This window comes from Nannospalax galili, unplaced genomic scaffold (genome assembly GCF_000622305.1).
Source record: "Nannospalax galili isolate Female #2095 unplaced genomic scaffold, S.galili_v1.0 scaffold188, whole genome shotgun sequence".
In the NCBI taxonomy this organism is placed as follows: domain Eukaryota; kingdom Metazoa; phylum Chordata; class Mammalia; order Rodentia; family Spalacidae; genus Nannospalax; species Nannospalax galili.
In genome coordinates this window covers 6,461,741-6,477,196 of record NW_008360325.1, presented here as the reverse complement: position 1 = coordinate 6,477,196, position 15,456 = coordinate 6,461,741, and the positions used below count along the sequence as shown (strand labels likewise).

General features: G+C 45.4%; 1 long non-coding RNA gene across 1 annotated transcript in view; it reads left to right on the top strand.

Moving 5' to 3' along the window:
- LOC115068844 overlaps positions 1-13,957 on the top strand; it is a 35,704-nt gene extending 21,747 nt beyond the window's left edge. The window contains exons 2-3 of the long non-coding RNA XR_003848194.1: positions 7,542-7,743; positions 12,041-13,957. This is a non-coding gene — a long non-coding RNA (uncharacterized LOC115068844). The remainder of the gene's footprint in view (positions 1-7,541; positions 7,744-12,040) is intronic.
- The last annotated feature ends 1,499 nt before the right edge of the window (positions 13,958-15,456 follow it).

The window sequence follows — 15,456 nt, the reverse complement described above, 5'->3', positions numbered from 1 at the left end:
GCCCCTGTGGGCCCCCTCACACACACACACACACACACACACACACACACACACAGACACACACACACACACACACACCTTTTTAGAAATGGCTAAATTATCCTTAAAGGACTTTAAACTGACCCACCCTCTCACCACAGGGTGTGACTGGGGGAGCAACAGCTGCTACTTCTGAGCTCTGCCTCCTGCACTGTGAGAACCAGTTAGGAGGAAGGAGTCCTTTTGGCTCACAGTTTCAAATGATATAGCTCCTGGCCATTTGTTCTCTAGCACTTGAGTAAAGAAGGTTCTTTACCTCATGGTCCACCTGGGCAGAAGGTCAAGAAGGGACCAGAGACCAGGCGTGATCGCCAAAGCTGTACCCCCGGGGACCTGCTCCTTTCATCTAGGTCTCACCTCCCCAAACTTTCAGAGTCACCAGCTATGAGCTGAGTGTTGAACACATAAGCTCTGTTAGATTTTATATTCAGATCCTAACTGGGAACTCATATAGCAGGTAGTTGAAATGCAGGAAGCTGGCATCACACACTACATGCCCCCCAAATGTTTATCATCCTCTCCCCCTTCTGTCCAAGTTGAAATTCTGAGCTTTTGTGAAACCCTAACCTTGATCGGTTAAGACTGTAGGGTCCTCAAGGGTGTAGGGACTTCCAGTTTAAAGGCTGCGTAGGCTGTTGTCTCTCCCCAACCACAGCACCAGTGTTCCTCTCTGTTCCTTGGGCTTTCAAGCCACACACTGTCAGGGAGGTCCCCTTAGGAAGCAGACTGCTGATGCTTTCCGACGTGGCATGCCATGGAGGTGGGGACCAAGGCATTCCTGTAGGAAGGAGCTGTTCTGGGGGAATGGATGTTGGGAAGAGCAGCCGGGCTGTCTTGAGCATCTCCTCAGCAAAGATAAGGTTGTTGAAGGTGGGCAGCACAGCTGGCAAACCAGGACCTTGCAGTTAAAGGGAGGAGGAAGAGCCTGTAGCTGGAGCTATTCTGTTAGATGCTTGTGCATAAGTGTTATGCTCTAAACTGAGGGTCAGCAAACTAAGGGCAGTGGCCTGCTGCCTGTTCATTTTAAGAAAGTTTTATTGCAATATAGGCACATGGATTTGTTAACAGTGTACAATGGAATCACACTTGATGCACAGAGTTAGGTAACTTTGACTGAGATTGCATAGTCTATGAAAATGTGTACTATTTACCCCTTTACAGAAAAAGCTTGCTAACCTCTAATCTTTATAGGCAGAATATTCTAGAAACAGACTTCTATGCTGTTTATAGTCCAGTTTATAACTTTTTGATATTTTACTTACTAATGTTTTTAAAAGTTACATGTTCATTTGGGACAACTAGAATACGCAGTCTTAAAAATCTTTTTTTATTATTTAGGAAAAAGAAAATGCAAGTTATCAGTCTAAGCTGATATCTTTGATAACCTGCTTAACCTCTTGGCTCCTCAGTGTTTCCAACTATAAGTTGGATAAAGTAATGACTGGGTTGTTGTGAGGATTGAGATGAGCCACCTGGAATAATGTTTATGATATGGAAAACATATAATTACAGTTGCATATTGTAGCAAACAGGTAGTGGGTGTTGGTCACCCTTGATGTACATTTGGTCCCGATAGGGGCACCTTCTGTTTATGATCTGTATGGTTCCTTAGTCCATAACAACAAGAATCTGTCCCTAGTAAGTCAGGACAAAATCTTCTCCTAGCTCCTTCTTGTCTCCTCTCCACACTAGCATAGCAGCGACATCTGTCCAGCTGGCAGCTCAGCATGTGTATACGACTCCTGGCATTCAGTAAGTGCTAAGCAGGAGCCATGTAGCCCAGTGGTTGCACTGTGTCAGGCTGGATCCCAACAGGGAAGGGGAGAACACTGTTTTCATTGGCTGAGCTTTCACACAGATGAGACTACACAGAGCAGAAACTACAGAGACTCTCTGGAGGCCCAGTAAGGCACATTATGGATGACCCAAGTAGGAGCTGCCGCACTCCAAGCTGAGGGGTGGCTTGAGCCTGGGTAGAGATGCCCTTGGGACATGAGCCCCAAACTTCCCAGTTATAGAATCCCTCAAGATGAGCTGGACTTGTCTGGCTGCTGGTCCCTCACGCTGCCGGTCAGGGACTCCTGAGATTGCAGCTCTTTCTCCTTTCTCTGCAGTGAGCATCTCAGAGAGGAAGCCACAGATAGTGCAGCTCTAGACACACCAGCCTTTCCAAGTGGAGGCTTTGCAACGCAGTTGGAAGATCCTGAGCCAGAGCAGGCTGGCTGGAGGGTCATCTGGATTATGACCCTGACTCATGCTTGCTGCCACAGCTCCTTAAGAGAAACAGGACAGTCAAACAGAAACATTTCCTGCAGGACTGTCAAAAATTATCACAAGGCAGCTAGTAGTTCTCAGGATGCAGAGGCAGGTGAGATCGAGGCCAGCCTGGTCTACATAACTAGTTCTAGGCCAACTGAGGCTATGAGGAGTCCTGAACCTTCTTGCCCTCTGGGTCTCTGGCTAATGGCATGGATTAGCACAGAACACCCAGTGCTGTGAGCACTTCTCAGTTAGGTCAGTTTGTTTGAATTAGAGACGTGTGATTATTAACTAAGAATCTACACTGTTCTCAAGAAAGCACACCCGACAATTACCTCCCATCACAATAGCATGGAAAGACCCACCTGGCATAAGGGAGTTTTGATGTAAATCTAACTGGGGAAAGGAAACTGTACAGGGAACTAAGACCAAAAATCCAAGACGGAAACCCAGCTCAGCCAGCATCTTGTGTGGCAAAGACATGGCTTGTTCAGCTTAATTTCTCTGAGTCTGATGAATCCATTGGATTCAGGCAGCCTGGAAGAAGGATGGTGCTCCCCAAACTAGATTCCACAGTGGGACATGGGGCTCTGTGGGAAGATGTCTGTACTGCTCAGATGTGTCCTGAGGGAAGGAGCTGTTGTTCATTCCACTGCTGACACAAAGCCTAGACTCTCTTCCTCAAATGGAGCACCCTGGATATTCTGAATGTCTTATCTACTCTACTTCCACACCAAGAGGGTGGGTAAGGGAGGTCTCCACATGAGGTGGTACCTGAATCAACTGTTAGGGTTTCCATCTGAAATGTCCCCTCCAATCTGTCCCTTACCCGGGGATGCTGTTCTAGAAGGCTATGCAACCTCAGGCATGTTGATCTGGTTTTGTTTTCTGTTGCATTGATGAAATATCATCACTGAAAGTAACTTAAGGAAGAATGGGGTTATTTTGACTTACAGATCCAGAGACAGAGTCCATCATGCAGGGAAGGCATAACCACTTTTCATCCCCACACTAGAAGCAGAGAGAGGGAAAAGGAAGTGGGGTAGTGAGGCAAGGCTACATACCCTCAAAGCCGCCCCCATGCTCCAACAAAGCTCTACTCCTAAAGGTTCTGTAAGCATCCCAAACAGCACCGCCAGCTGGGAGCCAAGTGTTCAAATACATGAGCCTGTGGGGAACAGTTCTCATTAAAACCACTACACAAGGCAAACTTTCAGACATTAAGAAAGACATTGTCTTCTACGTTTACCCTTGAGAACCAAACCAGCAATTCTTTTTTTAAAAAAAATCTCAAAATATTCATATTGTTATAAGTGCGCTTACATTTTGGATTGGTGGGGGCATTCCTGGCTATCCTGGTAAGCATGTAGCTAAAGGGCTATATTGGGTATCCCTGCCCAGGAGGGGGCTGGGCTGGATGGCAGAAGGAGGTACTAGGAGAGAGCGTTTGAAGGTGATGGATGCCCCACCTCTGGTTCCTGCTTTCCACCTCTAACAATCCACTTCTCATAGTCCCCTCTGTAGATAGCAGCACAGCCATGCCTTTCCCTCCTCGAAGAACTGAGGGATGAGTCAAAATACACCTTCCCTCCAACGTTTCTGTCCGTTATGAAGTCAAAATGTAACAAAAGTAACACACACTGGTGCCTGGTACATCTGTCTTCTCTGCTTTGACTCCTCCTTCCCACAACCCAGGAAACCTCGGCCAGAGGGCGGGCATTCCCTGGCTGAAACTGTAGTAACAACGCCACAGACTGCTGGATTTAAAGGATAGAAATGTATTCCTTCACAGGTCCAGAGGTCCAAGGGCTACATGTGAGCAGGTGTGGTTTCTTCTGTGTCTTTTCCACAGTTTATAGAATGCTCTTGGTTTGGAGTGGTTTCCACTTCTGTGTGTATGTATATGTGCCTCTGTGTACGTGTGTGAAGTATGTGTGTATATGTGTATGTTTGTATGGGTGTGAATGTCTGTATTCAGGTGTCCTTGTGTGCACATGTGTATGGAGGCCAGGGGTCAATCTCAGCCATGATTCCTTAGGTGTTATCCACCTTGTTTTAGAGACAGGGTCTCTCATTGGGCTAGAGTTTGCCCATGAAGCTAGGCTTGCTGGCCAGCAAGCCCAGGGATCCTTTGATCTCTGCCTCCCTGGCACAGGTCCTCCTGAGTATGCAGCAAGCACTTTACTGACTGAGCTATCTTCCCAGACCCCAAGTGTCTACTGCTTAGAGAGACCAGTTTTAGTGGATTAGGGTTATTCTGATGACCTTACCCAAGTCTTTAAAGTTTCCACCTTTAAATACTATCACATTCTTGGGTGCAATAAATCACAGGAGACACACAGCATCTGATAATGAAGACATTCCAGACGAAGTTAAGCAAGTCACTGTGTGTAAGTTCTGTACATAAGATCCCTGGCTCATGACCAAGCACCAATTCTTTAGCTTTCCCCAGGGAACTTTCCAAACTCGGGGGTCCCTTTCTGCTATCTCCTGCATTCCTTCTCTTCAGCACCATCTTAAACAGTAATGATCTCTAACTCATTTACTGTTGTTAAGGACCAAGATCTAGAAATAAGGTGGCCATGTCCTCTGTTCCATCAGGAGCTCCCCATGGTGAGCCCCGTGAGCTAGGTAGGCATCTCTCAGTCCCCAGGGCCCAGCTTCAAATACAGGCTTAGGAAGAAGCTAGAACATCAAGTGTCTGCAAATCCATCTGGGGCCTTTTCTGTATCTGTTTACAAGAAGTCAGTGGGGATGGCCAGGGTACTGAGGGTAGACACAAGTGTCTACCTGCAGGTTTAGGACTCTCAAACATGGCATGAATCATCTTCCAGAGCAGAATACCAGCAACATCTAAACCACCTCTCCCAAACCCAGATCTCATGCTTGAATGTGGTCAGGACCAAGCAGATGTGCCGTGGGTCTGTTCTTTTCTTTGTGGTGACAGGGCCCGCACACACTACATCCTCAAACCTCCTGGGCTATGAAGATGCTAACCTGGGGTGTGTTGAGGCAGTACTTCTACCGTCCTTTTCCTTCTGAACAGATGGTGCTTCTTGTATGAACAGCCCTCTTCTGGTTTCCCTCTTGGGTGGTAAATGTGGGGATGAATGGCATGTGGAGAGCAACGCGTCCCTGGGCTGCTATCATGGCAGGTGGGCCACAGACCAGCAGAGCTCATGGCTGGTAGGTCAAAGCACACTTCTTTCTGGGGTTTTCTGGCAGAGCAAAGTGCCTCTTCCTCTGAGCTCTCTTCTCCAACTGAGTTTAGAGAACCAAAGAATGTATTGACTTGGATCTGGAAAAATCCCCCAAGGACAGTGTGCTGTGTGCTTCCTTCCTTAAGTCGCTTTTATTGGGTGTTGTGTTGCAGCAATGACAGAGGGAACCCACGAAGTTCCAGACTGAGCCTACATATCACTAGAGAGTCAGCTCCTATAGGCCCTAGACTTCAGCAAGGCACAGACCTCAGGCCAAAGGAAAGGCCTGGCTCAGCCTTGTCAGAAGGAGTGGTCCCAGAGTCAAATGCCACTGTGCATCTGACTCAACAGCTCAAATGTGGAAGTGCCACACAGGCTGGGCGGGTGCCTTCTGCTCTGTGTGTAACGAACCCCACGAGCCCCACTTCAGTTTTCCATTTCAATGTCTGTAAAACCTTTGGTTTCACATACCAACTCTTCTTTAAAAGTTCGGCTTGAATTAAGATTTGACCAGGAAGTTCTTTGCTGCTCTTTTCCTCTCTTTCAAGATTGAAAGAGAAATCTAAAAATAAGGAATCTTCTGCTTAGTGCGGAGCCCAGAGTAAGCATGGTGACTATGTACTCACACTGAGAGAGAACCCGCACTTTCAGGACACCTGGAGCTTCTGTCCCTTTCCAGCCTCTTCTGCTTTGGCGTCCCCCTGTCTATCCTAGAGCTTGGGGAAGAAGGACCCAGCCCAGTCCAGCGTTCTGGGGCTTTGTCTTCTAACAACTGTCTTACCTTTGCTTGGAATCAAGCCTCTCTCTGGTCTCTCCTTCCCAGCTCTGATTTGGCAGGCTTCTACAGTAGACCCTCGACCTGCCCCCCAACTCTTCCTCCACCTTCTCCTGGCCCATGGATAGCATTTTCTTTGGAACTCAAAGGGGTCTGTTTGGGATTGTCTGTGCAGACTGCAACATACTCTAGCTCTCTAAGAGATCCAAAGATAGGCAAGGAGTAGACTGCCTCTCATGACAACCCAACCTGTTGTTTCCTCTCACATACTCCTTTGGGTCCCCCCATGACTTGTTCACACATCGCCCTCAAAAGTTTAAGGGATTCTCAATGCTGGCAGCCCCTCCAAGGCTCTCAAAACTCACCTGAACAGAATGACTCCTCTTTACCATGTTTCTGCAGCATTTGGATCACATTTCCACAAGCCACACCCCTCTCGGCCCCAGTTCATTTTTATTTATGTACTAACCCAGCTTCTGATGGAAGATGCACTCCACCCCACACTCTCAAAGGCAAGGAGCACTTTTGAGACTTTAATCAGGTGAACGGATGCTGGGGTCTGGGGATCAGGAGCCTGGGTTGATGGGGCTAAATTCAGACCTGATTGTGGCGGTGGGCAATGGCTGGATTCTGTTAACTCTCAGATTCTTCTTCTCTTAAAGAAGTGAATTCTACTCAATTCCAGTTCAAGTTTAGCAAACAAACATGTAAACAAAGGGATCGCCGTGAGCGCCGTGAGCTGTGTCATGTATTGTGAAGGTACGCATTCTTCTCACTGGGGTAGAGAGACCCAAGTTCAATCCCAGTCATTCCGTATATGATTTTAGCTTTTTGCTTCAGTAATTTGCTTAACGTTTCTAAGGCTCCCCACTCAGAATTGGATGTGCAATATTGGCTTTGCAGGGCAAAGTTGAGTTGTGAGAATTCAATGATACCGAATAAAGCCCTAAACACACAAGATTTTTCTTTCATTTCTTCAATCACTCACACTGCACTTATTACATACTAGGCACTATGTTGAAGACTTCGTAGATTCTGCCTTATTAAACCATTGGCAGAGGAGGAAACTGACCTTAGGGACACATAAGGAGCCAGACCACCAGAGTCCTTCCCTTCATTACTGGTTAATTCTGCTTCAGATTGACCACTTGTTCACTATCTTTGCCTCGATGCCAGCAATCTCTTTTCTATGAGGCTCTGTGGGAGAAAAACATCTTTCCCCAGTTGCCCCCCTGGAGTCTTGACTGGATGTTTATGATCATTTCCAGTTACAGAGCTGCCTCTCAGGATGCTGAGTGACATCAGAGCACAGCCTGATCCCAGACTTGCTTCTAAACTGGGGAGCTCTCTTCTTAGCATCAGGACCACGGCTTCCTGTGTGAGTGCTGCCTTCCTGCTCCTCCTTGCAGCCCAAGATGGACTCCAAACCCGGCCAGACCTGCCGGGGAGACTCTATAGGACCCACCTACAGTGAGCACTGGTGGGGTGGTGATGCTTCCTTCTACAGTGAATGCTGGTGGGAGAGCACATCTCTGGGAGTTTTCTGACAACTTAATAATTCATATCAGATACTTGCTAGAGGATTTTTCCCTTTGACTCATCAGTTTGAATTCCAGTGATGCTTCTTTAGGAAGCAATCACAGTTATCTAAATAAATTACTTCATGCAGAACCTATACATAAACAGATCCACTACATTCCTTATGTGGCTGAAATTCTAGAAACACAAGTTAAATATCCCCTAGAACTGGAGCTGTTAGGGGCTTTATGATGTAGCCATAAAATAGAATACTAAGCAACCATTAGGACTCATATTCTAGAAGGAGACTTAATGACATGTAACATGTTCACAGTGTTTTGGAAGAGAGAAAGCAAGACTAAAATTAAAATATACACATGTATGGCTATAGAAAATCAGATGGAATAAAACACATGGAAATGTTTATAGATCTGATATCAGGAGAATAGGGTTATGGATGAGTTTTTTCTGGCTCATTGATTTTCAGTGTTTTCTAAATTTGATAGATGAGAGAGATGATAAATAGATAGGAAGGAAAGATGGATTATGATGATAGATGATAGATAGATGATAGATAGATGAAAGGATGGAGTGATAGATAATAGATAGAGGATAAATCAATAAAACGGGGAGATGGGTGATGTATAGGTGGTAGGTAGATAGATACATAATCTATCTACCTACCAGACAATAGATTGATAGGTAGGTAGGTAGATAGATAGATAGATAGATAGATGATAGGATGGAGTGGTGGATAATAGAAAAATGATAAATCAATACAATGGGGAGATGGATGATGTATAGGCTGTAGGTAGATATATATATATATGACACATTTAGACAGACATATAGATAGATAGTAGATAGATAGATAGATAGATAGATAGATGGACAGATTGATGGATGGATGGGTGGATGAATGGATGGCTTGAACAGGAAGATGGATGGGCAGATGTATTGGAATGGATGAATTGGTGAGTGGATGGGTGGATGGATGGATGGATGGGTGGATGGGTGGATGAATGGATGGCTTAATGGATGAATTGGTGAGTGGATGGGTGGATGGATGGATGGATGGATGGGTGGGTGGATAGATGGGTGGATGGACAGATGGGTGGGTAGATGAATGGATGAATAGATTAATGAGTGGACAGATGAATGATTGGGAGGATTAATGAATGAATAATACAATTAGCACATAGTAGGTTCTAGCCAGTGGTATGGAGTCAGGTAAGCTCCCCACCTCTTACCTGAGTCTGAATTACATCACTGGCCAGGTTAGGAATACACAGGTTTTTTTTTTAAGTGAAAATATTTAATGCATACTTACATAAAGAAATTTGGGTACTGTTGTTACTGGTAAAATAATGGGTGTTTAGTGCATATGTAAGAAAGAGGAGAAAGAAAAGAGAGGTAAAAGAGAGAGAGAGAGAGAGAGAGAGAGAGAGAGAGAGAGAGAGAGAACATGCAAAGAAAGTCTGGGGAGGTCAGGTACACCAGGGTCTTGGTTTAACAGTGTTAGGAGGCCCTGGAGAGATTTAATTCTAAATCTAAACTTTTGGCATATATCCAGAGAAAGGTGTATCCCCACAGGAAATGAAATCACACCTAAAAAGATATCTGAATTCTCATGGTCACAAGAGCCAAGATAAAGAAACTATCAAGATCAAACCATCTGTTGTGTGACTTCCTGGGAAGATATGAACAAACATCCATCCAACCACGAAGGGCACTGATGGCAGACTGAAGAAGTGATTCCACCAGGAGCTCCTGTAATGCCACAATGACCCAACTAGCTATGAACAAATAATTTGAATGGACAGTTTTCCAAAGATGTATACAAGTGGCCAGCCTGGACAGGAAGATATGCTCAACATTAGTCATTAAGGAAGTCCAAATCAAAACCTCAGTGATACTGAATAATTACTCATTAAGATGGTTACAATGATAGTTGAGCAGTAGCAGATGTTGGGGATGTAGAGAAATCTTCCTGTGGCTGGTGGGAAAGTGAAGTGATTTGCCAGTTCCTCAGAAAACTAAAGTACATATTGGACTGGGGATGTAGTCCACTGGCAGGGGGCTCATCTAGCATGCATGAAGCCCTGTATTATAAATAAATCATCTTAGTTTGTTTTTCCTGTGTCTGTGATAAAATATCCTAACAAAAATAATTTAAGGGAGAAAGGGTTTATTTGGGCTCACAGTTTGAAGTGTAGTCCATCAAGCAGGAAGGCAAGGTCAGAGGGATCTGAAGAAGATGGTCACATTGCAGTCACAGTCAGATGCAGACTGCTGCTCAGCTTCCCTTCTCCACTTGTACAGTGCAGAATCCCAGCCAAGCAATGCTTCCACCCATAGTGGGAAGGTAATCAAGGTAATCCTCATAGGCAAGCCCGGGCCTGGCTCCCTGGCGATTCTAGAGCCTGACAAGTTGATGATTATCCCTGACCACCACACACACACACAGACGCACACGCACACGCACACACATGCACACGCACACACATGCACACACACACACATAAATACACACACGTATGCATGCATAATACATACAAGCACATGCATGCATGTGTAGATACATGCATGCACATACATACACATATGCACATTCATACAGGCACACATGCATACAAAAACATATACAGACACATACACACATAGTAACACATACGTATGCATATATACATACATGTATACCCACATACACAACAGTACATACATAAACACATGCACACATATGTTGCATGATAAGATGTCATGAGCCAGGTGACTTATAGAGGGAAGAGTCATTTGGTTTGCAGTTCCAGACAGTGAATCCATCATGGTAGGGGAGGCCTGGGGGAGCTGAAAGTCATGTACTCACATCTTCAGGCAGGCACAGGGAGCGAGAGCAGTTAGGAATCTGGAAAGGTTTAGTAACTCTCGAAGTCCACTCCCAGTGATGTGCTTCCTCCAGCAAGCCTGCACCCCATAAACCAGTGCCACCACTGCGGACAAAGGTTCAAAGGCTTGAAGCCTATAGGGGACATTCTCATTCAGACCATCACATTTCAGTCTCTGGCCCCCATAGGCTCATGACCATATAAAATGCAAACTACATTTAGTCCTTAAAAGTGCCCATAAATACTGTTCAAAAGTCCAAAGTCTCTTCTGAGACTCAGGGAAATCTCTTCAGTCATTGAAAATCAAAAGACAAATTGCATACTTCTCACATGCAACAGAGCTGAATACACATTCCCATTGAAGAAGGATGGAATGGAAACATACTGGGGAAATACTGGGCCAAAACTAGGCACAAAAATGACTTCTGGAACTTTACTTCCAAAGGGCTTAGATGGCTCAGTCTCTCCAGCTTTGCTTCGCGCAACATGCGTCTCTCCCTCGGGCTGTTACCATTCCCTATGTGCAGCTCTCCTTGGCAGATGTCTCACGGCTCCAACATCTCCAACATCTTGGGGTCTCCACTGCCAACCAGGCTTCCCTTCACAGCTTCACACAGTGGCCTGTCAGGGCCTTCTCTATGCAGGCACATCCCTGCTGCATGCTGCCTGGTCTTGGTGGCTCTCTGAAACTGCGGAGGAAGAACTGATTATCCCTTCACTCTTGCATCTTTCTTGCCTCTAAAGCCACACCATGTGAATGACACTGTCAAGTTCAACTGTGGCCTGGGATGGACCCTGGCCTGCTAATCCACATTAGCAGTTTTCTATGCTGTGGCTTTCTAGGAGCAGAAAAAAAAGTTATTTTAACAAAGAACATTTGGTGCTTTTAGCCTATGTCTTAAACTAGAGGGTAAGTTGTGTTAAGAGATTTATGTCTCACACAATAGCAGGATCGGTCTGTATATAACCTGCCTTTCAGAATTTAATTTATTGTGAGGGTTTTCTATGTCAAAAAATAAAGGCATGTAATAGCGGTGGGTCAGAACCTGCAGAGTCTGCACAGAGTTGTTTCAGTGGGGATGTGTGGTTTATGAACTTCCATTTGTAAGTAGCTGACTTACAAACATCCCACACACATGTGTGCGTGTTTCTCTGATTTTTCTCAGCATTTGTTTCTGAGTCAGAATTTTCCTTTCACTTCTCATGTGGGGATGACATCTCCTGTCACCTCACTGCCCCCTCACCTCCTCCATGTGTCTTACTGGTCTTTGTAAAGGCTTAGGGATCACAAATGGAGATATAATTGGAGTGGTATTCCTTACCTAACCTTGGTCTGACTTCTGGAATGAATGTCTCTCTTCCAGTAACAAGGACCACTGGGAGTCTCAGCTAAAGAATAAGAAGTTAAGCCAAGACTAACTGATGAGGAGCCTTGAAGGCCTGTGGAGATGCTGGAGAAATCAGCTGAGCCATCATGGGCTTGAAGTTGGGCAAATGACATGAAAACTGACCAAAATGGCATTTAATCATTCTGTCATTCATTGAGGATCCATAAAAAATAGTGTAATTGGCCAACTGTCCTATAATTAGCATATTAATACCGTGACCCTTTCCAGGTAAGCAGCGTGGATTTCTCTGTATATATTGTGCTTGGACCTGGACTGGAGGGCCCATCTGGAACAGGGAGTCAGAGCTCTACTACCGCTTGGCCTGGCTGTTTTTGTTCCAAGATGAGGATTAGTGCTAATAATTTCTCCCCAGGGAGGCACTATCTAAATTCAGCTTTTCTGCAGTGAAATCCAGCCAGAGTCCTGTTGGGGACCAGAGGAGAGAGGAACACATAAGTAGGTCAAGCTCTGCATCTTTGTGCACTAACAAAGATGGAAAACATCAAAGACTCCCGTCACCCAGGTGATTGTTCTGTTTGTATTGACCCTGGAAATCTGGGAGGAGGGTGATTCACAGCATCAGAAGCCGGCAAGGCTCCTGGAGCCAAAGACTGGATCATGCCCTGTGCTCACAGAGCTAGGCAGGTGGGGCACTACTGTACTTGGTGCAGCACACACTCTGCAACCGGATCTGAGGGCTCTGGCCTCAACCTTTGAGGCAGAGCACTTACCTGATAGACAGGCACTTGTGGCTCAAAAACTCCCTGAGATCCAGTTTGTTGCAAGGGCTTGCTATTTCCAGCTGGGATCTGCCACACCTCATTGAATGAAACAGTCTGTCCCCCATAGGTTTGAATATTTGATTGCAGGATTGGGGGACTTGAGGTCCGGAAGTTGTATTTTTTCTATGCAACTGTAGTTAGTGACATCAGAGCTCTGTTGTCCCCCGTGTCTCCTTACTTTAAATCAAGGAATGGGCTGGGTGGCTTCTGAGACCTCTCCTCCATTAACACTGATCACAGCAGTAATCTTAAACAAGCGTCTAATGGCAAAGCCAAGTAATCTAGATAGGAGTGAGCAAAGGGATGCTCGAGCTTAGTACACGACGGAGGCACGTTAGTGCGCAGAAGAATGGCCCTTTATTCTGAGCCTGCTCAAGACTTAGTTAACTATCCTGTGTTTCTTCAACCTCCAAGCCTCTCCCCAAGGTGACATCCCTCAGTTAGTCAGGGCTGACCGAGATCCAAAGTTGTTCAAGTCTAAGTGGCCAGAAAGAAGCAGATATGGGTCTTTATTCTAAAAGTCAACGATAAGAGTGAGCAGGTACCCACTGTGCCGTACTTAAAGTTTAATAATCATGATTAAAACATCTAATCTACCCAGAGGTACCCTGAAGTATGGACGCTGGTGAGTTTATGGATGAGGCCAGTAAGCGTTATCAAGGTCAGCAAGTTAATGAAAAGTTATGAAGACACCGTATTCTGAGTGAGTGAAGGGATATATGGGTAAACTGGTGACGAAATATTTTAGATAACCAAGTCTCTGTTAAGGCTTATGAAGATAAACCCAGTGCCATGGTAGCCAGGAATCATTAAGGTGTTCCCCAGTCATGTGCCTCCCTTACTTAAATGTCTTAAATGATTCCATATTGTGGCAGTTTGAGTGAGAAATGTCCCCCATAGGCTCAAATATTTGAACATTTTGTCCCCAGTTGGTAGTGCTCCTTGAAGAGGCCATAGAGTCTTTAAGAGGTCCTGCTTTGCTGGAAGAAGTGTGTCACTGGGGGTGGGCTCTACAACTTCGTAGCCACATTTCTGGTTTATTCTCTCTGCTTTCTGTATGTGCTTGAAGATGTGAGCACTCAGCTTTCATCTCTGGCTGACTCTGCCATGCCTCCCTGACATGATGGACTCTTGCCCCTCTGGAACCATAGGGCAAAATAAACTCTTCCACAAGTTGCCTTGGCTATGTCATTTTATCATAGCAACTGAAAAGTAGCTAATATACATATTGTCTGGAAACTCTAAAAAGAAAGTCCTCAAATTGTGAATAATAGCAATATTGTTTATTGTTCATGTAATGCATGTTGTACAAACATGGGTGAGGTTTAATGTAGGAGTCCTATCCCGGGACGCGCTCCCTGCGGTCTCTTATTCTCTATACTTTGGCCAGTTGTGGTCTTCCGTGTGCAGAGCACTCTGTTGCATGAGGAAGCTTCACTGGTGAGAGCTGAGAGATGTGTTAGTGTCCTCTCTACCCCCCGTTCCACTATGCTCCACGAGTCTTAGGTGTAAGTGTATCATACACCACTCATAGAATAAGCTTCTTCTTGCAACAAGTAACTTTAATTGCATTGTCCCTAATGCTTGATTGGTGCTGGGGCCCATTTTATCCCATAAACAAGATGAGAGGGAGAAGTTTCACCCTGACCTCCCTATACCCTGGACTCAGAATTTACCATTGCTTTCCACTGGATGTGTGTGTGGATGTGTGTATCTGTGTTTATGTGTGTGTGTCTTTGTATGTCTATGTGTATGTGTGTGTGTCTGTTGTATGTGGATCTGTGTGTCTATGTATCTGTGTCTGTATGTGTGCCTGTCTTGTGTGTATGTGTCTGTGTCTATGTATCTGTGTCTGTATGTGTGCCTGTCTTGTGTGTGTGTGTCTGTGTCTATGTATCTGTGTTGTGTGTGTATCTGTGACTGGTGTGTGTGTCTATGTGTCTGTGTATGTTTGTATCTCTGTGTCTGTATGTGTGCCCATATATCTGTGTCTTTTGTGTGTGTGTGTGTGTGTGTCTGTATATCTCTGTCATGTGTAAGCCAGAGGTCAACCTCGTGTATTGTTTTCAGGTGCCAACACTATGTTTTTTGGGACAGGGTCTCACTAGCCTGGAACTCACCAATTTGGCTAGGCTGGCAAGTCTTCAAGCTCAGGAACCCACCTGTCTCTGCCTCTTCAGCCCTGGATTACAAGCACATACCACCATACCTGGCTTTTAATCTGGGGAAGAAACTCAAGTCCTCATGCCGCATGGCAAGCACTTTACTGACAGAGCCATCTCTCTAGCCCCTTCAGGGGATATTTTTAATTAAATATTTTATTAAATATTCATACATGTATATAGTATGTTTGGATCCAACCCATCTCCCCATTATCCTCCCCCATAACCGCCTTTCCCTCCCAACTTCCTGTGCAGTCTCTCTTTTTACTTTAATACCCTCTGAGTCCATGTAGTGCTGTCTGGACGTGTGTAGGTGTATGGTCATCCACTGGAGCATGGGAAGCCTGTCAGGGCCAGCATCCCTGAAGAAGAGTGAGTTTTCCTCTCCCATCAGCCATTATCTGCCAGTAGCTCCTCAGCCAGAGGTGGGGCTGTGTGAGCCACTCCC